This window comes from Sceloporus occidentalis, unplaced genomic scaffold (assembly GCF_023333645.1).
Source record: "Sceloporus occidentalis isolate IW3139 unplaced genomic scaffold, rSceOcc1.0.p SCAF_1, whole genome shotgun sequence".
NCBI classification, from domain to species: domain Eukaryota; kingdom Metazoa; phylum Chordata; class Lepidosauria; order Squamata; family Phrynosomatidae; genus Sceloporus; species Sceloporus occidentalis.
In genome coordinates this window covers 74,326,220-74,351,324 of record NW_028316981.1, presented here as the reverse complement: position 1 = coordinate 74,351,324, position 25,105 = coordinate 74,326,220, and the positions used below count along the sequence as shown (strand labels likewise).

General features: G+C 41.3%; 1 protein-coding gene across 2 annotated transcripts in view; it reads right to left on the bottom strand.

Annotated features, from left to right (window-relative positions):
• Positions 1-25,105, bottom strand: part of CACNA2D2 (calcium voltage-gated channel auxiliary subunit alpha2delta 2) — an 823,310-nt gene that overhangs the window by 590,028 nt on the left and 208,177 nt on the right. The gene's annotated exons all lie outside the window — the stretch shown is intronic.

Genomic DNA, 25,105 nt, shown 5'->3' with positions numbered 1-25,105 from the left:
CCAAAAAAACAACAACAGTGCAATTCTAGGCTGCATTAATAGAGTATAGTGTCCAGATCAAAGAAAGTAATAATACCACTCTATTTTGCTTGATCAGATCTCACCTTGAACACTGTGACCAGTTTTGTGTACTACAGATCAAGAAGAATATTCACAAGCTGGAATGTCCAGAGGAGGGCAATGAAGATGGTAAAAGATATGGAAACAAAGATGCATGAGAAATGTTATGTTGTGTGGGACAAAATGAGCCCTAGTGATCAGGGAGAAAATGATGAGATGATATAATAGCTGAATTTAAATATCTGAAGGGATGGCATACAGAAGATGATGTGTGCTTGTCTTCTGCTGCTCCGGAAACTGGAATATGAATCAATCAACTCAAATTATAAGAAACATTAAGGGGAACTTCTTGACTGGAGGAGCTGTTTGACCATGGGAAAGACTGCCTCTCCTTCTTTGGAGGTATTTAAACCGAGGTTGGAGTATTATTTTGGGTATATTAGGTCCAAAACATTCTGGGAACTGCAGTTTTGTGAGACATTTAGTCATCTCTGTCACAGAGCTCTGGTGCCACAACAAACTACAATTCCCAGGATTCCCTAGCACTTAACCAGGGCTACGTGGCTCTCGTGGTCCTTTCAGATTCAATCTCTGTGCCTATGTATACCTACACACAGTGGTGTAATGCTAAAGTTTTGAACTTTAGGTCCTCACCAGCACAATCTTTTATCAACATCCCTATGTCCAAAATTGCAGAGTCTAAAATTGCATGTGGTTATGTTGATCTAAAATAATTTCTCACAGTTTTCATCCCCACCTGGAACAGCTCTTTTGTACCACCTCCCCAGTTTCTGGGAATGCAAATGAGGCATAGTTTGTAACACTGTATCAGAACTGGGAAATCCACTCCAACTACTGTAGGAACTGAAGTCGATCTCATTGGAAGCCATTGGAGTTTAAATGGCTGGATGGCAGAAGATGATGTCACGGTCCCTGGTACTTTGAAAGACCCAGAGGTTTGCCCCTTTGTGCCTTTGTTCCACTACAATACTGTTTCTTTTGTCAACAAACTTCCCCCTCATTCTGATTTATTTATAGGCATGTATTCCCATGCACAGGCACACATGCTACATAGATTTAAAAATATATGTACACCTGTATTGACTGGGCCTAATGGAGAGAGTGAGGAAGAGAGACAAAACTAATTTCTAGTAATGGAAGGAAATGCATGGTACAATGGGCCCTTAATATCTGCTGGGGTTCAGTTCCAGGGCCCCTGTGTGTAACAAAATTAATGGATACTCAATTTCCATTAAATACAATGGCATGGGGAAATGGTGCCCTTATATAAAATGGCAAAATGAAGGTTTGCATGTTGCAATTTATAGATTTTTAAAAATATTTTCAAACCGTGGATGCTTCAGTCCAGGGATAAACAAAAAACCATGGATACTGAGGGCTGATTGTATTAAAGGAGTTGGCCAATTCCTTATGAGTAGACTAGGGCACAAATCAAAGTGTTTACTTAAGACTGAAGTGGTATTCTACAGAGATGCCATTTTACAGTTGGTTAATAGACCGCCAGTGGGGTAGTAGTTTGAGTGTTGAACTATGGCACTGGAGACCAGGGTTTGATTCCCTGCTGGGTCATGAAGCTCACTCAGTGACCTTGGTCAAGTCACATGCTCTCAGGAGAAGGCAATGGCAAACCTCCCCTGAACAAATCTTGCCACGAAAAACCTGTGATAGGGTCGCCATAAGTTGGAAATCACCTGAAGGCACATAACAACAAATCCCTTATATAAAGACTCTGCCTTATGAACTGATTAGGATGAAACCCTAATCACAAGGGGAGGCAGGTCCCATTTTGGAGGTCAGGGAGTCAGCACTATGGAGCCTTCATCTTCCTCCACTAGTTCATCCCTTCTAAGTGCTAATGCTCCTTATGGCAACCATCTTTCTTCCTCTTGTCTTATCTGGAACCTGGGGAAGAAAGCAGTGCTCCAGACAGCCTAATACACCTTGGACAGTCACCTGGAGGCAGAGAGCATGGAAATGAAGTGGCAGTGAGCAGGGGGAAGTGGTGCCAGTGTATCCTTCTCAGCAGCAAATCCAAGGACACAAATGCCTTTTGGGTTGTTTTTGCTGTGTGTCTTCATGTCACTCCTAAATTATGACAACTCTAAGGTGAACAGGGTTTTCTTAGTGAGATTTGTTCAGAAGTGGTCCAACACTGCTTTCTGCTGAGACAGAAAGAATGTGACTTGCTCAAGGTCACTCAGTAAGGTTCCATGGTTGAGTGGGGATTTGAACTTTGGCTGCATCTACACTGCAGAATTAATGGAGTTTGACACTGCTTTAACTGCCATGGCTCAATGCTATGTAATTCTGGGATTTGTAGTTTTGTGAGATATTTCTCTGCTGCCACAACAAACAAGATTCCATAGGAGGGAGCCATGAAAGTTAAAGCAATGTCAAACTGAATTAAATCAGCACTGTGGCAGCAGCTCTAGTCCAATGCTCAAATCACTATACCATCCTGTCTCTAAATCCTGTTTTGGGGGAAGGGGGGACTATATTTCCTTAGGCATAATCTCCAGGAGGCTACACAAGGAGAGTGGGTGGAGCTTGGAAAGCCTGCCCCCCATTATACAGTTGGCCCTCAGTATCCGGGGGCTTGCCATCCATGGATCCAAGCATCTGCAGATGGCAAACCCATGTTGTCTCCAATGGCAGCACATGCACATGATTGTGCTGCCATTAAGGGAGGCCCCAATTGTCCCATGGTGGCATGTGCATGCAGCTGCACCACCATTAATTTCCATTGTCCTTAATGCAGCCACATTGGGAGCTGTTCTTAATGGTGGCAGGGCCACATGCACGCACCATCACTGAAGTTCTGTTGACCCTAATGGTTGCATCACCACATGCATGTGCCACCATTAGGGTCAATTGAACTTGAGCATCCCAGATTTTGTGTGTTTCTGGAATGGATCCCCGCAGACACCGAGGGCCAACTGTATATGTATTTTCACCCTCTCTCCACCAGCTTTCTCTTTCTTATTTTCTCTCTGTCTTATATCCAGGGGTGTAGCTATTGAGAAGGGCCAAATAGCACATTTTTCCTCCCAAGTAAGAATTTTGTCCCTCCCAAATGAAATGTTTCTTCATTTTTCCTTTTTAGCGTTAAAGAGAACAAGACACTGAAAACTACTGACACCTAGAACTCACTCTGTACTTCATCCAAAGAAGTGGATTTATATCCATGAAAGCTCATGTGAAAATAAAAACCAGTTAATCTTATAGGTGCTGCCACATTTCTTTTTTCTATCCCCTCCCCCTTTTTTTCTATCCCCCTTCCGACCCACTTTTATGCTGCATTTGCTGTTTTTGTATTCCCTTGATAACTTTGCCTATCTCTTCTCTTTGGATGTCTAAACTGTATTTCTAAATGGCCAACTGAAATTTTAAGTTACTGTAACACTACAAAATTGGGAACTGAAGGAAAATTTCATTTTAGGGAAAGTGGGATTCTTCTTTGGGGCACAGTGCCACCATTTTGCCCCTCTTTCCAAAGCTATATCCCTACTCCCATATTTTTCTCTTGTCCTCCCATTTTAAGACAGAAACTGGACACATTTGTAGAACCCTTTTGAAATTAGAGTGCAAGAGAAAAGGCTGTGGGCACCATCAGGCCACAACTTGCCCACTCCTTTGCCAGAACACTGGGGGCTGCCCAAAGATGTGAGCCACTGATGCCAGCCTGCCAGGAGCAGGGTAAAGAGGGTGAAAAGTAGGTAGCTTTAAAATGAAACATTCAACAGGATGGGTGCGGAAAGGGTGAAACCCATTATTGTGAGCTAACCTGAGGCCCCTTGTTGTTGAATCCTCTTTTACTGAAAATTGTAATGAAGTAAAATTGGTGTTCTAAATATTACTAAAGCACTGGCTGGCGTGTTTAATAAACCTTTCAATTTGAGAAAATTAGCACTCATCTGGACAAGTACTGAAATGCTATTACTTGGGGGGAAATTCAAGGATTTGAGTATAATTTAAATAATTATCAGCATATTTCTGTTCTTAGTATGTTATGAAATTATTAGAAGATTCAAGGCAGTCTGAGTGGCTTTTGTCTGCATATAATTTATTGATTCCATTTCAGTCAGTCTAGCTTCTTGGTCCATTGTCTATGCTTTTACATACAGTAATCAAAGAGGGCTTTTACAACCATAGACAGTAAAATCAATAGCAATTCAGATATTTTTTACAGATTTTGACAGGGACCACTGACTAGTAGGTCAGCACCCAGTGCTCTCTGCATTGGTTAAATCTTAGATGAAAGGGGATCCTTTTGCTTTTAGATTTAGCTAAATATTTTCCTGTGTATTCATTGAAAGTGAACCTCCTTGGTGAATGTTTTACACATTAGATTACACTTTATCTGACAGACTCTATCAGATCATACACTGAGCCTTGCCAAGGGGCAATCTGATATATCTACAGTCAAAAATAGTTTGCAGCAATCCTGGATTCACAAAGCAGAACTGAACAGGATCTCAACTAGGAGTCATACCTGAAGAAGAATGGGGAAACTGAAGGCTCATTTATGAAATACACATGTACAGAGATAAAAAGAATGTTCTGGAAACATTTATCACCTGACCATCACCTTCTTCAACCTACCTGACAAAAACAATGTGGAGCAATACTTTAATGCTATCTTACACTTCCAGTAATCATACTTGTCTCATATAGCATGTAAAATGTATAACAGAAGCAACAGAGAATAACATTTCCTTCAAATGTCAGGTCACAGCTATCTACGATAGCCACAAATACAGTATCATATACCAAGTTGAAGACTAGATTGATTTTGATTCAGGAGTTTAACATCACCCAAATATGTCCACTTAACTGCCTAAGAACAGACTGTTGGGGAACTTTATAAATGAGTTTCTATTGATTTGTTTAACTGAGAATAGGCATAAAGAGACAAAAATTTGCCAGATATACTGGAACTCTTGAAGGTGTTTACAGACAATCAGGATATCTAACTATCATAGATTGTCTGAATTGGACACCAACAGCCAACGTGGGAATGGATTCAACCAACAAATCATGTGTAAACACACATCTTATTACTAACCTCCTTATGCTCCAGGGCATTATCACATGAGCCCTATTCCTGCCTCAGCAATGCTAATTAACGAAAATACAAACATACTGGTTTGAGAGCAGCCATTATCACACATTTTCACAACTGTGTGACTGGAGCTGCTGCTGCTGCCATCACACTCTCATCTGCATTCCTCCTTTACCCCACCTCCCTGCCCTATGCCCTACCCAATTTTTTATTTTCACTCCTTAAACACAATTCTGCAGTTACTTTAATATGATCAAAAAGGAAGGAGGGAAATCAGACTGCTTGGAAATAGCAAGGGGGGAGGTGGAGGCCGTGACATCTCATGACTACCAATATTGCAACTGCCACAGCAGTTTCACATGTGAAGAATATTGGGACAGTTGTTCAAGTGGGAGCTATTGATAGGTTCCCCCCTTCAGTGAAAAGAGGCCCCTAATAACACTTGGCATACACAGCACTGTGGGTTGTTGTGCTATAGGTTGCACAAAATGTGCTATTTTTGACTATACAGTAATTGTGGTAGCCACATGTGATAATGTCCTGAGTTCAGCTAATCTAGATCTGCATTTATTCTGCAGAACCAATGCATTTTGACACTGCTTTAGCTGTCATGGCTCAATAATATGAAATTCTGTGTTTTGCAGTTGGTGAGATATTTGGCCTTCTCTGTCAGAGAATTCTGGTGCCACAACAAACTACAAATCCCAGGAATCCATAGGAAGGAGCCATGACAATTCAAGCAATGTCAAATTTCATTGGCCTGTTACAGACAGCCAAAATAAAGCTGCTTCGAGTCACAGTGGAGGTATGGTGTTTCAATGATGCATGCATCCTAAGAGTCCAGAAGCCACACCAAAGCCACGCTCCAGTCTGGAGCGTGGCTTTGGTGCGACTTCTGAACTCATAGGATGCGTGCATCATTGAAACACCATACCCCCACTGTGACTCGAAGCAGCTTTATTTTGGCTGTCTGTAACAGGCCATTAATTCTGCAGTGTGGAAGCAGCCTGGCACTGACCCACTGAATGTCTTGTGCCTGAATTGCATAGTAAAACTAGAAATTTTGATCATTAGCCAGGTGTTTTCCTGAAAATAAGTGGGAAATCATCAGATATGAAATGTGCCTAGTTTTGGTAGAAGAAACCCACAAACCAAGTCTCAAGCCTCCAGAACATCCTTAGGATCTACTCTATAGAAGTTATAACATGCTAAATAAACCACAAACTTCCTTTTATAGACGTAGTGGACAGCAAAACAAATCAGGGAGGAAAAAGTTGTGAAAAGGAGAAACCAAGAACTGACCCAAGAAAATAAAACTATAGATGCAAAAAAGTGTCTCTTCATTTTCACCCAGAACTCAGTCACATTCAGCTTGATGATCCTTCCATCTGTACACAGCTATATCAAAACAAGAATCCCTGAAGGGAACATTCTGCAAGCCACAAAGACTCATCAGTCTTGGCTCTCATCAACACAAGACTAAACACTTAGCTCTGGTTTAACAGAAGCAGCAAAGAAGTTGCAGTCATTGTGTGTTTCTTGATGATTGTGGTGGTGCCTGAAGCTAGTGATAATGTTACTAAGAAATAAATTTGAAGTGATACAATTAGCAGGAATAGTGTTATGGCTCAGATTTTACAACTGTTGAAACATATATGAAGAAAAAACTACTAAAAAGGGTTTTAATATAGTTAAATTTTGATGTTGAAGATGTTGTTGCTGTTGATAATAATATTCTAATGATGATTCAAGATGCAGATGTCCTGTGCTGGTATACTGACTCTGCCCAATATTCCTTTTGACATTTTTCATTGATCTACAAATGAACAGACACACACACATACACACCCCATTGTAAGTCCACGATGAGATATGGGAAAACAGCCCATTCCTTCTACTACTATTTTAATCAACTGCTTTGTCTTTTTAGTTTGGATTATAGTACACAGTCAATTTCTATAAGTTCAGTTCATACTTGTCTGTTAATCACTCATTGACTTGCATATCTGAATCACTATCACATACTAATAATTACAGACATAACTCAAGCACAATAGAAAGTACAGATATTTGACAAAGAGTAATGATCATCAGACGATATTATACAATGTGCAATCATATGAAAACTAGCTCTTAGAATTATTTCCTCAATATACACCATCTTTATCAAACCAAGGGAGCAACTACACTGTAGAAATAATGAAGTCTGACACTACTTTAACTGCCATGGCTCTGTCCTACAGCATCCTAGAATTTGTAGTTTTATGAGGCACCAGCACTCTTTGTCAAAGAAGGCTGAAGATCTTGTAAATCTACAAACCCCAGGATTCCATAAGATGGAGCTACAGCACTTAAAGTGTTGTCAAACTGCATTATTTCTACAGTGTAGATGCACTCCAAGATGTTATAAGAACTTCTAATGTTAGATCCAACAGGCTATCTAGCTGTACATCTTCTTTTTATCAGTGGGCAGTCAGATGTTTCTGAAACTTTAAAAAAAGCTTGAACTTCAAAAGTGACTGGCAAGACAGTCCCTGCACCTACTTGTCTGATATTTAATAGACTCCATCTTCTCAGAAGGGGTTGCCTTCACTGAAGAATTCATCCATCAATTAAAAGCATGCTGTGATTTCCCCTTTAAATCAGTGGGGAAAGCAACCACAACTTTCCTTACAAAATCAAACAACCTATGCAGTGGGAGTGAAATGTAGCAGCAGTTGTCCATGAAACAACAAAACAAAGCAGCCTCCCAAACAAAGCAATAAGTACAAAGCTCTTCTTTTATAAAATGCATGCTTCTAGCAGATGTATCAAGAAGACAGCATAACTTTACAGATTTTTTCATTCAGTTGTATGAGCCAGCAATGGAAGCACAAGAAGATAAGACAAGAAGGAAATCACTAACTTCAGGAAGCTGAAAAAGGTATATTCATTGGTGGAAGAAAATTGATTAGAAGTGAAAGAAGGAGGAGCAAAAGCAGGAGGAAAAAAAATGGGCTGAAAGAAAGCAGACAGAGTAGGAAATAGGCCTTGTTAAGCTGAAATTGATGGACCTGGTCCACAGTAGCAAACTCACAAAATAAAGAACTGTGAATTACAGACGAAAGGTTCCTGAAGAACAATTATGTTCAGATTGCCAAGGACTAGTAAGTGCCAAACATTCAAGATGAAAGGCTCATAATTATATATCATGAGGTTTTTAAATGCTTGAAAGCCACCAAGAAAGACTGGATTTGGGGCAGCAACACTATGGAAGTGATGATTTTATATCCCTGTACAAAATTATTTACACCATTTCACTTGTAAGCTGATGCTATCTTCAACTGAAGGACATGAGAGATAATTCTGTGTTTAAGTGTGCCTTTCCCTCCTCCGGCTAGCAGTAGTGTTCCAAGAGGACTTTTATCAAGGAAACCATTCAGGGCAAACATTAAGCACTATCCCAGAGCTGTGCAGCCCCAATGCACCACACATTGGCTGCTTTTTAAAAATGAAATGGAATATTACTACATCTAATCACATGTAACTAGCATTACACTTACTTCATACCACAGTGGACAGGTCATTCCTGGGAGCTGAGGACAACCTGATCACGTTGATCCATCGTGTTTAACTTGTGGTTCCCCAGAATCAGCACTCTAAAGATCGTGGCAGTTAGTGCCTTTCAGATAAACGGGGCAGTGAATCTGCTCTGCATTTTAATCCAGACTTTAAAATAGCTACTCAAAGTGCTGTGCCCTATCTTCCAAATAGGTTTTGCATCTAGGATACAGAGTGGATTCACTGTCCCATTGTACCATGGGAGTCACCATTTGACACAGTCTAAAGGTCTGGATTCTAAAAATGTCTTTTAGAAGGATCTAAAGTTTCCTGTCATGCCCCCTTCCCAGACCCCCGGTGTGGAGAATGACACAGGCAGCCATCTTGTTGTTACTTGTTGCCCAATTGTAATATGCTCTGACTGGTGCAAGACCTCTTTTTCTTGTCTGCATTCAATTGCGGTAGGTATCTGGCTGCTGGGGGTACCCCTGTTTGTCTCCTGCATGGACACATCCCTCTGTTCTGTCCCTGGGTCTTGAGAGGTAGGTCTGCCACCCTCTTTATCTGCCTCATTGTCTGTGCTGTACTCAAAACTGGGGGTCTAGGAAGGGGGCATGACACTTCCACCAACAGATATCCTCCCACCATCCAGACAATAGGGCCCAGTTGTTGACTGCAAGACTGAAAGTTTTCTTTTCCATGGCCTGATCTAAAGTTGTATAATTCTCATCTCATCTTAGAGGCCTTTTCATATCAGTTTGAACTAGCCTACCTAGAGTCAGTCTTTGCAGTTCAGATGGGCTGATACTGTCTTTAAGGATTTTGCTCAGGCATTTATTTCTAAATTTACTAAGCTGTGCTACCTCACTGTTAAAACTCTGTTTTTAATTATATTTTGTTAGATACTCAAAGGTTTGTAGACTCAAGCAACCAGTAAATAAATGGGGGAAGGGAAATAGGGTATTATTGTGATTATGGCTGCAAGACAGGTTTCTCTCTAATCCCCAGGAAGCACAGAGTGTTTTGAACTAGCGGCTGTGGATTTTCAGATAGTTTATAAGGCAAGCTCAGGCAATTTAAATACTTTCAGCTGGCTAACAAGGATTGCTCTTTAAAGAATGGATCACAGAGTTTGGTGCTAAACTTGCATTAAACTGATAGAATCTCTTTAATGTTATCTGTGCCTTTTTATCACAATTGTATGTGCAATTTACATTCTAGTCGGCTCTAGGTTTTTTATTTATTTATTAAGATTTAAGAGATAGCCAATGCAGATAGTTCATACATTGTTCCAATGTCACTCAAAGATTTAATGGACATCAATGGCTGAGCAAAGACACAAAAATTCATCTGTAGGACTAGGATAAATGCAGTGCTGCTTCATTTTCTATATTTTGGAGTGTGCAAGAAAAGGTATGTTTATGAGTCTCTAAATAATGATGACTACCATATTACAATAAATGTATCCTCAAACTAGGTTTTCTATGGAGTAGAGGTATCTGCGATTAGAAGCTATACTAGCAGCTGCTACTAGAACCTATACTAGTAGTGCTGACAGGGCTGGCTGATATCATGGAATCCTTATGGCCTGTGCAAACTTTGTGGGGACATGAAATGCAAAAAAGGAGGAAATTTTGTTATAGGCTAAATACTAAGTTCCAAATAGGTTGTCAGTCAGCCAAATTCAGACCTGGAAGACTGTTGATAGAAAATGTTAATGTGAAAATAATTGTACATTGGATGATGAATATCATAGTTATAAGGTTAACAGGATTGTTCCTTACTACACAACAGTTAGCACTCCAGGCTGGGCATTTAGTCGATTAATTCTAAGTAAGATAATATAAATATAAACACTAAAAAGCCCAGTTCATTAGAGACAGAAAAAATGAAAAGTTAGCAAGTTGCATTTCAGTCTTGCACTTGCCTGATTTGTTCTTGATGGCAGACAGACTTGAGCCATGACAGTTAGGAGAACCATGTAATAATCTATGTCTGATTAGTGGAAACATAATATTACAATATTACAATATTGTAAACAGAAGATATGTCAGTAGGATGCCAGACTGAGTGTGCATCTGCACCACAGAAATAGTTTAGTTTGGCACCAATCAAATTGTCATGGCTCAAGGCTGTGGAATTCTGGGATTAGAGGTTTTGTGAGATATTTAGCATTCTCTGTCAGAGAGCTCTGGTGCCACAACAAACTTCAGATTGCAGGATTCCATAGGATGGAGCCATGACAGTTAAAGTGATGCACAACTGCGTTATTTGCAGTTGCAGATACAGCCCTAAAGTTCCATAAACCTCAGTAAATAACAAAGTTCCAGTAGAGCCATCTGGACAATGTCAACCAGCTTTCAGGTTCTATCAAAGCCATCTCAGGCCCATTACAGACCGCCGAAAAGCAGCGGTCTGCCGCCACCGCCGGTTGCAGTGTCCGGGAACCGCAACAGCCAAACTCCGCGGTTCCTGGACGCTGCAGAGAAGGAGTGCGAAAATCACGCTCCTTCCTGGGCCCCGGAAGAGATGCCGCGAGGCGCTGGTCGCGCACTCGTGGTGTCACTTCCGGGGAGCAACGTGCAGACGCAGAGTGTCCGCTACGTCAAAATGGCAGCAGCCGTGTGGAATGGCCGCCGCCATTTTGACGTAGTCATTAAGCGCGAGGAGCAAGGCGCGTCAGGAAGCGCCACCCCTCGCGTGTGATGACAGCGCCTCATGGGCCCGTCTGGAACGCACCATAGATACACATTGAACAATCTCATGATTGCTTCCAACATTTTTGCATACAGCTGTTTTCCACAAGTGCCTCTTATGGCTGACTCCTACCTAAGCTGAATACCATATACTCAAAATGCTAGCCAGGAAGGCAAATGTCCTTCTGTCTAAATATTGTATTATATAGGCTATAGGATATGTAACAAATTTGTTACATATCCTATAGCCTATATAATCCAATATTTGAGATGAAATATTAATTCTTCAATAAATGACAGGCAAATGTGACATTATAAGTATTGTGTACATTCTTCCATTTACGGTACAAGGCATCAATGTTACCTGTATCCTGAAACGGAGCTCCTTCCCAGAGTGTGCCTCATTCCCACGGCAACTAGATTGTCCTGGGAACAGCACCAGGGGAGAAAGGGGCTGAGCGGCCCCTTTCTCCCCTGGTGACTAGGACCTGGAGCAATGGATGCAAGCTCTGGGAAAAGACATTTCACCTCAACATTAGGAGGAACTTCCTGACAGTAAGGGCTGTTTGACAGCGGAACAAACTCCATCGGAGTGTAGTGGCATCTCCTTCCTTAGAGGTCTTTAAACAGAGGCAGGATGGCCATCTGTCGGGGATGCTTTGACTTAGATTTCCTGCATGGCAGGGGGTTAGACTGGATGGCCCTTGCGGTCTCTTCCAACTCTATGATTCTATGAGATGAATGCATGAAATGGCTATGAGATATGTTTAAGTTCCTGTACAGAAGATATGAAATAGAAGCCCTTTGCATAGACTGAGATATCTATGTTATGTAATGATCCTTTCAATTGGAGCATATAGCCTTTTTGTTGTTGTTATTGTGTGCCTTCAAGTCATTTCTGACTTAAGGCGAACCTGTCATGGGGTTTTCCTGGCAAGCTTCTTCAGAGGGGGTTTGCCATTGCCACTGAGGCTGAGAGAGTGTGCCCAAGGTCACCCAGTAGGTTTCCACAGCTGAGCAGGGGTTCAGACACTGGTCTCCAGAGTCATAGTTCAGCACTCAAACCACTATGCCACAGTAGCTCTCAATATAAAGCTGCCTGTTTATTTTCCCATCACAAAATGTTCTGAACTCAAACACAAGCCAGAGCCAGTGTGGTGTAGTGGGTTGAGGGGTGCACTATGATTCCAGGAGATCAGGGTTTGAATCTCTGCTCAGCCATTGAAACCCTCTGAGTAGACATGGGCAAGTCACTCCCCCTAAGCATGAGATGAAACAATGGCAAATCTCCTCTAAATAAATCTTGCCATGAACACCCCATGAATACCCTAGGGTCAGAACTTACTTGAAGGCACATAATAACAACACAGAGAGGTTTAAGGTGGCGGTGTGGTGTTCATGTTAACTTGTTGATTTGGACAATACTGTTTATTACAAGTTGGGAGGCCAGGTGGCTCCTGACAGATGCAGGGTGACTGACGTAATGGCAAAACATGTTTTATACATGTTACTAAATGTTTTTTCAATGTTATTGTAACAAATAATAAATTAAATATACATGTGCAGTTGCTTTGCCTTCTTGTGTTTTTGTAAATATATATTCCAGCTGTTATTAGCACTACAACTGCTAACACAACACATCTTCACTAGTCTGATGGTGTCTAACTATGGGCCCGAACAGACAGTCCAAAATAAAGCTGCTTCGGGTCACTTTGGAAATATGCTGTTTAAATGATACACGTATCTTAAGAGGCCAGAAGCTGCGCCAAAGCTGTGTTCTACTCCTTAAGACTGGAGCATGGCTTTGGTTCAGCCTTCGGCCTCTTAGGACGCATGCATCATTTAAACAGCATACCTCTGAAGTGACCCGAAGCAGTTTAATTTTGGCCTGTCTGTTTGGGCCCATAGTATACTGTTCTTTTTAGTTCTTATTAGCATGGCCTCTCTAGGTCATGCAGATTTGGACAATACTGTTTATTACAAGTTGGGAGGCCAGGTGGCTCCTGACAGATGCAGGGTGATTGACGTAATGGCAAAAGAGCTTTAGTTCTTCACACAAAAGAGACAGAGGATGGGGGCCATATCTGTTTCAAATGTCTGTTTTCTTTATTTCTCTCTCATTTAGTTGTATCTGCCCAAGCATCAAAACTAACAGTAAACATGTGATTTCCTTTTCCCTAGCGTCCCATGTTTATTATATTCCAATAGGCTGATAGAAGAAACAAGAAGTGAAGGCAATTACCATGCAGCTTCTGGCCTACTCAAGTACATTTTCACCGAAAGGAAGGTTCTGAGAACCTAGTGAATATCATTTTCCAGAGTTAGGATTTCAATCTAAACAGTCTACTGTGGAGAGGTCTATGTTAATGTATAGAGTTGTATGAAAATGTTCAGATGTGACAAAATGGAAATGGTCGTTCACTTTGCAGAAGCCTGGAATTGGCTGCAGCTGGGACTCAAAGCAGCAGGTAATGTCCAAGGTCACAGTGTGTGCCAGAGAGCACATAGTAATATGTAAATATACTGTGTCATCTTTGGATGGGGGAAAGTATTCCAAGATGCACAGGAACTTGTACAGGAAGGGGCTGGGCAAGGTGGCCGCATGGCAAATGTGTATATAAGCCCAGATGTCCAACTGTACAGTTTTGTTGGGGTTTTGTAGCTGGTGGATGGTGTTGGTAGTTGTTCTCACATGTGTCTTTGCAACAAATAAAATGAGTGCCTCTTTGGAGATAAGCCAGGCTTCAGTGTGCTTTCATCTGGCAGCTGTTTTCCTGGCATGCTCCAGCAGCTTGCTGGTTGTTTATCTTCACTCAAGCTTCCTAGTTTACTCTGCGCGCTCATGCTTGCATCAACTCACGCCTTGCAGCAGGAACAGAACCACACTTTGCAGTATTAAACTCTTGGCAAAATAAAACAGGTTTTGTATCTCACACAGAAGCAACAAAGGAGGGGGCTAATTAGGCTTCTCTTGGGATGGAGTTCCATAGTCTTAATGCATGCTACAGCCCCCATGTTTCAGTCCTGACCCCATGTTCCAGTCAACTATACTTCCAAGGGCAATGGAATGCAGAACAAACATCACAGGATGAATGTGGGGGCAGGCAGTTCAAATGGAGAAGGTTGGCCCTTCAATGTCTTGGTCAGTCTTTGAAATCATGTAGAGCTTTACCTTTTTAATAATGACATGAATTAGAATATAGGAGACATCAAACCTCATTTGCAGGCAGAGAAATTCAGAAAAGGGAGAGGTACCAGTTCACCAAATTTCTTCTGGTGGGTTGGGAGGAAAAATTTTCCAGCAGGGTTTAACTTTAACAACAGTTAACTTGCTTTATAAGCAATGGCATAGGATTCAATTTTAGTAATGGTATTGTAATTCCACCACCACCACCTTTTTCTTCTCTTAGGATTCTCTCCTTTGTCTTCCTGCTGTCACGGCAAGTGACAAGAGTAGCAACTGTGCTAGCAGCCTGACAACCATTCTGCATTGTCCATGGTGAGGATGAAAAATATTCAGAGAAACTTGAGCAATACAGATCCCTTTTTATTGCAAGAAAAAGAAAAATATCTTCTATTTTGGTTCAACCTTAGCAAGAGTGCTGGCTGAGCCCCCAGTCCTATATCTGAGATGATTCACTTGATCTGAACTTTGGGGACCCAGAACTCAAGACGATGAACGTGCATGCTGATAACAGCAAAAGAACATGCCCTCCACTCTTTTAAACCAGTCCAAATTAATCTTTCTATATTCTACCTTTGTATGTGCCAGTGGATCAGGGAACAAGAGGAATTTCAGTAAAGTTTATGTTAGCTTTTGCCTGCTGTAGGAATGAAAAAGATTCACCATAAATGAAAAACAAGTCCCTTAATTTAAACAAACAGACAGACAAACAAAAACAGCTAAAGCTCTACATATCCTTCAGCTAATTTAGACCTGTGGAGCACAGCACTTCTAGATGCAATTAAGTAGTGATGGGTGATTGCAAGTGTATTGCCTTATGCGTGCCTGTCAATGTCTATCAAATGCAATGCCTATCAAGTGGAAGAATCAAGAGCCATCAGAAAAAGGGGAAGTGCTGACCTAGAGAGGCCATGCTAATAAGAACTAAAAAGAACAGTATACTATGGGCCCAAACAGACAGGCCAAAATTAAACTGCTTCGGGTCACTTCAGAGGTATGCTGTTTAAATGATGCATGCGTCCTAAGAGGCCAAAGGCTGAACCAAAGCCATGCTCCAGTCTTAAGGAGTAGAACACAGCTTTGGCGCAGCTTCTGGCCTCTTAAGATACGTGTATCATTTAAACAGCATATTTCCAAAGTGACCCGAAGCAGCTTTATTTTGGACTGTCTGTTCGGGCCTATAGTTAGACACCATCAGACTAGTGAAGATGTGTTGTGTTAGCAGTTGTAGTGCTAATAACAGCTGGAATATATATTTACAAAAACACAAGAAGGCAAAGCAACTGCACATGTATATTTAATTTATTATTTGTTACAATAACATTGAAAAAACATTTAGTAACATGTATAAAACATTTAACATGTATAAAAACACTTAGTAACATGGGGCTCTCTTTCAAAGGAGATACAGTTGGAACCTTTGTGGATGGTTTTTCAGCAGGCTGGTAGGATTTGAAAAAACAATTAGTAACAGGTTTATGTAGAAGACAGATTGGTGTAGTGGTTTGAGGGCTGGACTATGAATATGGAGACCAGGGTTTGATTCCCAGCTTGTTGGCCATGAAACCCACTGGGTGATCTTGGGCAAGTCACATGCTCTCAGCCTCTGGAGAAGTCCATGGCAAGCCTCCTTTGAACAAATCTTGCCAAGAAAACCTTAGGGTCACTATAAATCAGAAGCAACACCTTAGGGTTGCCATAAATTGGAAATCAATTGATGGCACACAACAACAAAATATGTATATACCATTTATCTCTATTTATCTCTAAGGTGGTTTATCCCCCAAAAAGCACAATTAAAACTGAGAATGCTATCTCTGATAAAACACATACAGACAAACACACACGGATAACATCCAGCAATGTTAACAAACATTTGAAAGCCTAATGACAGAACAAAAGTCCTACCAGCCTGCTAAAAAACCATCCACAGAAGTGCCACCTGCATCTCCTTTGAAAGAGCAGGGGTACTACCAGAGGGAATGTCCCAGCTACACATCCCTTGAGGATGGAACATACAGCATAACCTATGATGATGACCACAAATGACAGGCAGATTCATGAGCAAGGAGTATCCTTCAATTATCCAGATTCTGAGCCAATTAGAGCTTCATATGTAACAAGCAGTAAGTTGAACAGGAAACTCAGAGGAAGCCAGCGCGAATGGAATGGGACTGATGCAATATGATGTCAGACACAGATATGCAGCAGCATTCTGGCCACAGCATACTGTGATAACAGCATTTCTAAACACACTTCAAGGGCATTGTCATTTAGGCATGATGGCAGCCATCTAAATTCATGCTGTCTAACACACCTCTGCTTTCTCAAGGAAGGGGCACAACTGAAATTGGTCAAATACAGTCCTGGCCCAGTCTATCACTTGGATAGCCAAGAACAATTCTGAACTCAAGTTCTGAATCTGTTCCTTCAAGCAAGAGGGAAAATCCACCCAGAAAGTATTGCACTTTTGTCTATTGACCATAAGAATCTCTGTCTTATCCAGTTTCAAGTTATCAGCTCACATCCATTCCAGTGCTGCACCTAGAAGACAGTGTTCTTTGCACCAGTTGAAAAAGGAGAGAGAGCACTGGATGATCTCAGATGACCCTCTGGCATTTCATGACTTCTTCCAGCAGATATTAAACCGCACAGGGGAAAGGCTGGAACCCCGGGGAATCCCACAAGACAATGACCAGCATCACAACCACTGTACCACAGAGAGGTCCAGTTTCACAGCCCAAAAGGGTACTATAGATGATGGTATTTAAGTTTCTGCATAGTCCAGCAGCACCAACATGAATATACTCAAAGTCCCATGGCTCCCATGATGGTGGGATAAACTCCCCCCCAATCAGGGAGGGTATCCTTTAGGGGAAATCTGTCTAGATGCTGGAAATGGCTGGGGACCAGAGACATAAGTGTGCATGACCAACCATCCCTCCCTCCCTCTTACACACCCACCCGTACCTCTTTCCCTTTCTTCCTGCCACCTAATTCTCTCTCTCCAGTTCCAAGGGGCTGTTGGGGAAAAACCAGATCACTCCTGCCAGAGGTCTGAACTGATTACTTTCAGTCACCTTTTGTAATTAGATCAAAGACCCAAATAAAGTGATCTCAGTAATTGATTTAATCCAAGAAAGCTTGGAGCAGAGTAGCCACCACTGAATCAAACATTTTACTCAAAAAGGATAAATTGAGACTAGTTTAAAATCACCCAAGATAATGCAGTAATATATGGGCTTTCTATGTAAAGATTTCACCCCAACTTCCTTTAACACTGTAGAAACACAGGTCCAAAACACACTGCAGAAATAATACAGCTTGAACCTTTTTAACTGCCCTGGCTCAATGCTAGAGAATTCTGGGAAATATAGCTTTGTGAAACATTTAGCCCTCTCTGTCAGAGTACTCCGGTGCCACAATAGACTACAATTCCCAAGATTCCCTAGCACTGAGGCAGGGCAGTTAAAGCGGTCTCAAACTAGATTATTTCTGCAGTCTGTTTTGGACCACAGCCATCCTCTTCCGAATTAATTACAGAAGTGGTGGGCAATGTACAGCCCTGAGGGGTCCATTTTTGCCTCCAAATGCCCCTTAGGGCCATGAAGGGCATTTAGACCATGTTTTTGGTCACCTCTTGGCCATCTTATGAAAACCCTTCTTTCAAAACAGGAAGAGAACAGGATGGCCTAAAAAACAACAACAGGGAGGCCCCAAAACATGAAGAAAATGTTGCTACACTCCCTTATATAGTGTTTGGGGGTATTTGGGGACAAAAATATATTTATTTACTTACTTATTTGCAGGATGAGGCCCTCCAAAGTCTTGGGGAAGGGTAGCTATGGCATCCACTTAATCTTTCATAGTTGCCCATCCCAATTTATAGTCTTTGTTCCGGCCATGAACAGGTAAGCGCTTGGCCTCAGTCCTCCAGGAATCCTTAAATTTAACAGATTTTGACACCCCAAAAATAAGGGGTGGACAGCTACCAGGGATTGGTGGGACCATATTAGCTGTTCACAGCTGTGCCACTCCTGCCCGAGTATATATATTCTTTGCTTTTGTACAAAAATTAAATTAAATAAAATTAGGTACTGGGAGCAATTTTCCCATATTTATGGGGAGCCCAGGACCAGTTTAGGCCCAGGGGAAGTAATTTTTGAAACAAGAAAATCAAATTCCTATTTAGAAAAGGCATTTCCTAGTTCTAAGATGGCCTGGGTGGAATCAAAAATGTTGTGAAATTGCTTTAGAATGGGGTGTCAGCTTTAGGCTAGATTAGGGGTAACCTCAGGGTTATTAAAACTGGCTTGGGGGCTCACAGGACCTGCACAGGACCCTTACTTCTGCAGTAAATGAAGACAAGCAGCTACTTTGATCATGGCCACAGGTCCTGTTGCCAACATGACAACCAAGTCAAAACAAGGACTGGTGTCTTTATTGGCAAAGGGCTTTGCAAACTGTTCGAGCAAGATGCCAGTGGTTCATCATCACTACATTGGCGACTAGCCCGTAACAGTCATAGGTACTTAGAAGCACACTGCTGGCTAATACTATATAAATGCAACAAACCTAACAGACAAATGGTTGTCTTCAGTCCTCCAAGAATCTTTGGTCTTAACAAGTTATGAAAGAAATCTTCAGCTTTAAGCAGTCCCATTTACTCAGCAACTCCATCACACTGAACACCTCAGAAAACTAACAAGCCCAAGTTTTATCAGTTTATAGAGGGCATTTGGCAGTCATATCCCTATTCCAGAGATGAAACACTACTTCAACATTAAAGAATCCTTTACTGTTTATCAGATATCAGCTGAGACAGGCCTATGGTTGTTTTATGGAAGCCATGATATCTGTAGTGTTACAGTTGAAAGGCCTAGCAATGGAGACTGAAATCTTTCAACACAATTAGTATAAGAGAAATAATGACATCATCTTGGCCAGCTCAGGCAGGGACACTGACATACATACCAGTATATTCACTTATTTATTCTCCAGTAACATCTCTCTTTATCAGGAGGGCCTTAGCACTTGTACATAAATACAGATGGTGAAGAATCTCTTTCCAATTCAGAGACTTATGGGGAATCACCTTAGGTGGGTAATGGCTTCAGTTCTACTCTCCAGGGTATGGGATGCAATTCATCCCAACTGACCTAGAAAATAGTGATCCAAGATTGTCCTGGACAGTTACTTGGCTCAGAGGCAGAATTGCAGGATTCTACATTTAGCAAACCTTAAACACATTTCTACATTCATATGTCGGCTAGTAGTACTTTTTAAGGCCTATGCAGACACATAGGGAGAGAAGGGAGGAGGAACTTCTAAACTAGCCTCTGTGGATTATCTCTGTAAATTGCCTTGCAAAGCAAACAGCAGTGTATAATTGTTCCCCTTCTCTAAGGACTTTTTCACACGTCATTAGTGTCATTAAAACATGATTAAATTGTGGTAATAGCGCAAACGGGGAAGATTATCACATCCCCTATGTGCTTCTCCCATTTGTGTCCCGTGTGTAAACTGTAATGGTACTATCACACATACCCAATTCAACAAGCCATCTTCCTAAGAAAACCAGGGTAGTCTCAAGGATTGCATTGGTGTTCCCTTGGCTTGTTATACGTGTGGAGGGATCAACGTCTATGCTTTTGATCTGTGGGCAAGGTTTGGACTTCATTTTCTTCACTGAGGTTATGGTGAGCTTGCAGTGGAGGAGGATTCTAGATGGGCAAACTCCAAAGATAATGCTACAGGATTCTAGTCTTTGCAGTGCCCAGGGATTCAGTGTTGTCCCGCTTGCTATTTCACATGTACTTGAAACCACTGGGAGAAGTTGTCCAAAGTTTGAGGTCTGGAGAAATGAATATGCCCATCACATTCAGGTCTCTCTCTCAATCCTTATTTGATTCCAAGAAAGCAACTTGTTATCTGAATAACAAACTGAAATGTAATGTAGTCAACAGAGGGGTGCTCCTGGTCAGTTTAAAAGTAGGATCATGGGACAGAGATTCAGCTTGTAGTTGTTGGTGTCACATATGCCCTGAAGACACTGATTCACATTTTGGATATACTTCTAGATTCATCCCTGAGCCTAGATCTAAAGTGCAAAATAAAGCTTGGGTCTAGGCCATTTGAAGGATATCACTTCTCCACTGAGTTTGAGGGCTTCAGAAAGAGTATTTCTCTTGATCTCACCACCTTCAGAGACACATTTAGTGGGAACATAGGAGAGGTCTTCCTGGTGACAGTTCCTAGGTTCTGAGACTCCCTTCCTAGGAAAGCTAGACTACCGCTATCTTTTAGGTTTTTTTATGCTGACAGGTTTAAGGAACTGATAGCTTTTAAGGGCTTTTAAGAGTGTGCTGTACAGTTCTTATTTCTTTTCTTTTTAATAAAAATATTTTAAGTTGTCTTTTAATTAGCCACCTTGGATCCAATGATGGGGAAAAGGTGGGATATAAGAAACAAATGAGTGAATACGCTCTGCAGATAACAATAGTTACCGTAAACAACAAAATTTCATTTACTTATTTAAATTATATCCTACCTTTCTTCCAAAATGGATCCCAAGTGGATCATAATGTGAAAGGCGCTGCAACCCTGCATCAATAACTCTAGATCATGAAGCTGGGACAGAGGAGAAGATATGGATTCTCCTTCAACAGTTATCATTTCTAAACAATTAGATCTGCCTGAGAATTCTAAATACCCCTCCTTAAAACTGCCAATCCCAGAATGCAACAGGAGGCAGCTAGAGGAGTCAAACTGGAATAGTAGCACTTTAAGAGTATAGTGTGATAAACATCTGTGTCAGCCTTGCCACCAAGATTAGGGGATGGGGGGGATGGGGACATACATATGGACTGCAAGAACCCTGTCATTTTAGGACTTAAAACCCCCCCAAATGTGGATAATCCTTCAAAGAGAATGAAGCTGCTTATGAAGTTTTAAAAGCAAAGTGGGCTGGGCTTCTGCCAAATTTGCCCTGGGGAAAAAAAAGGAAAACATGCAAACTAATCTGTATGAAAGTACATGAAACCCTAAATCTCTTTAGCATTATTAGAAGGCTGGTTACACCACTCAGTGAAAGGGCCCAATGCAGCTTTGATAGACTTGTTACAAACATCTGATTGCCCCTGATTAGATTAGACAATAAACTCCCATTTTGATGTTTGCATTGTTCAACTCCCACTCTGCAATCTGTAAATTAGAATTCCAGACCTCAGAGACTGGATTCAAATTGGATTACTGGATCTGGTCCAGCCTGAGATGGAATGGCAGTGAGGGAAGATGGAAGGAAGCATGCAACCACACACGTTTACACACACTCAGGCACACATATACTAGCAAAATAATTAAATAAACATACTGAGACAACAAGGCAGAATTTGACTAGGAGCAAATTAAAAATATAATTAAAACAAAAACAACTAACCAGCAATTAAAGAAGAAGCGGGAGAAAGGGGATGAATTGTCACTATTAATTAACAAAGCAGGGAGATTATACCTTTAAATGTTGTTTTTCTCCAATTTAGGCTGTGTGGGTTTAAGACAAGTGCTCAGCAGAAGAGACTAATTTCCATTTCTATTGTTGGGTGGTCTTACGTTCTGCATGCTGGAACTGTCTCTGTGTGTGTGCGCACACACACACACACAGTCTCCAAGTTCTATGAGAAATGCAGTGAAAAGAACGTACAGTATTATTTTTTCCTCTCCCCCAGTATGAATTGGGGGGAGGGGGATCTGACACAGAGTCTTAAATCAATGCCAGAGCTCTGGACGCTTGAGTTCTCACCTAAGCCACCCTGTCACTAACAGCCTCCTACATAACATTACTAATGTCATATGCCCTTTCTATGGTTCTGCTCCCAGATATCCATCCTCATCTATGACCTATTCAGATACTGTCTTCTGCCTCTTGTATTCTATGATGTCATATAAATGCCATGCCCCCACGCCACCCCCAAGTTGTTGTATTATGCTGGTCTGTTTTGCCCCCTACTTAGATTGTTTCTCTTAATTCCTCCAGAACAATGACATCAAGCTTATTATAGGATACAAAGATGCACTGCACATAAGCCAGTGTTGGGTTTATCTTGCATGTCTTGGCAATGGTTTTTGTTGTTACTTGCTGCCAAGTCAGATTCAACTTATAGTGACCCAATGAATGAGAGACCTCCAATACACCCTGCTAAGACACTCTGATAACGGCTTTGCTAAGTTCTTGAATGTTGGGTAAAATGTCCATTTAAGAATTGGTAAAATAATTTCTAGGGCTGTAAATGTTAAGAAACAACAGGTGTCAACACTAATGGTATCACCACTGTATATAATGGCTCTGGAACCCAGAGTGGGTTGAAGAGAGGAGTTGGTGCAGTAGAAAGTTTGCAGAGTGTGTTTGTTGGAGAAGTGGATTGTAGCAGACGGTATATGTTGACAAAAGTCAGAGCTTCTGTTGTAAATACTTTGTGTATATTTTGCAACAGGAAGATAAGACTTTGGAAGAAGTCAGTTGTGTCTGTGCCTTATTTCAGGTTGGTCGGTGCTTTTTTGCCAAACATTGCATACCGGGTTGTGCTTCTGCACTCTGCTTTGAGCTACTGTTGAGGTCAAGCACCTCAGACAGTGCTGAATGTTGGCATCTCTTGTTTGGGCCTAGTTTTTGTTTGTTTTGGTTGCTGGACACCTGCAGGACACAGAGAAGAGCCAACCTTGAAAACTCAGAGCCACAGCTTCCTTGACTGAGTCAATCCAATCTGTAGCGTGGTTTCTCTCTCTTCCTACTGCCTTCCTCTTTACCAAGCATTATCTTATTTCCAAATGAGTCACATCATCTCAGTTCTGTCCAAAACACTCCTCAATTTAGTCATCTTCACCTCTAGTGACAATTCAAGCTGGATTTGCTCTATGACCCATTTGTATTTGTATTTTATTTTTTGTAGTCCATGGTGTCCACTGAACTCTCCTACAGCATCACATTACAAATGAAGCAGTGAGATCAACAAGTCACTTTTATTGAGGGCTCTTTTTGTTAATTTCTCCTTTCTTCACTCCTAAGTCTGTTCTGTTTTCTGCATTATCATTCTTTTATTTTAGAAAAATGTATCTGTGCAAAAACATGTATTCATGTATTATATAGGCAACTTTGAAAATATTTTCTTTCACAAGCACACATTTCTAGATATTTTATCTTAAAAGAGGCATTTTGATATGTTATTTGTGACCTGCCTCACAGGATTCATGGAAATGAGACAGCCAAAGGTTCCAGTCCACATTATCAGGAGACATAAATCAGGTTTATTTTCTTCAAAATTAGAGTGCATCTACACTGTAGAAATAATGCAGTTCGATACCACTCCATCCACGGGAATCATGGCATCTGTAGTTGTACAAGAGCTTTAGCTTTCTCTGTCAGAGTGCTACTGCCTCACAAAACTACAAATCACAGAATTCTGTAGGATGGCACTACAGCAATTAAAGTGGAGTCAAACTGCATTATTTCTACAGTGCAGATGCACCTATTGATAGAACAAAATCTCTGAACATCCTCATGTAACAGTCACACAAAGAACTTGAACTGCACATTGGTGCTCCATCCTGTGTTCCTCCATAATTCTAAGGAGAACAAAACCTCAAAAATCATGAGCTATATAAACAAGCAGAACCAGACAGGCACAGCATTCAGCTGCCCACCCCAACTTAGAGCAGACATCTATGCCCAACTCACCTAACCAACCATTTCCATCATGAGCCAGGCACTTATTCACAGGAAATCTTTAGCTTCTAGCCACAAAAGAGCCACAAAGCACTCTGAAAACAGTCAAGACCTTTTCTATTGCATGTCAGTTATCCCCCCCCCCCCACCCGCCAGGCTCTCAACAACTGAACCCTTTTCATTCTTGCTGTCAAGGAGTTGAAGGACTAATAAAAGATTCCACTTAGCACATAACCTATAAGGAGAACAGTATAGGTATCAGAGCTGTTAAAAGAGTACCCCTACCTGAAGTCTGTTCTACATGCACAGTATTTGCTCATACAAAACACACAGTGAGCTCAGTATTCCTTTTGACTGAACGGAAACAAAGCACAGATTTTGGCTCTTTTTGAAGTCCCAGATGATATAAAATCTATAGTTTATTTCTTGATGCGTTTGGGCTATCAGGCATGTCAGCCACATTAGAGCACAAGCAGCTGTACAAGGCTCCATTGATGCCAACTTCCCTATGTGACCACCACTGCTTTCTCATCACAATGTCAAAGTAAGCAATGAAGCAATGATCCTATGCGCACATGGCCGATGCTAAGCCCTGCTGGGCATAGTGGGCTACTTCCACAGAAGGATACACAGGACTAAACTGCAGGAGTGGTTTTGATAGCACCATCATGTTGCTGTTTGGCAAGACACCTGTCAGAGATATTCAGTGTGGATGACACAATTAAGCATATTAGAACCTGTGTAGAGCTACAGCATAAGTGTTTTTCAAAGGTAGTGACAGAAATTTTGGGGATGGTATCTAATCTTGATGAGGAAACCGTGGG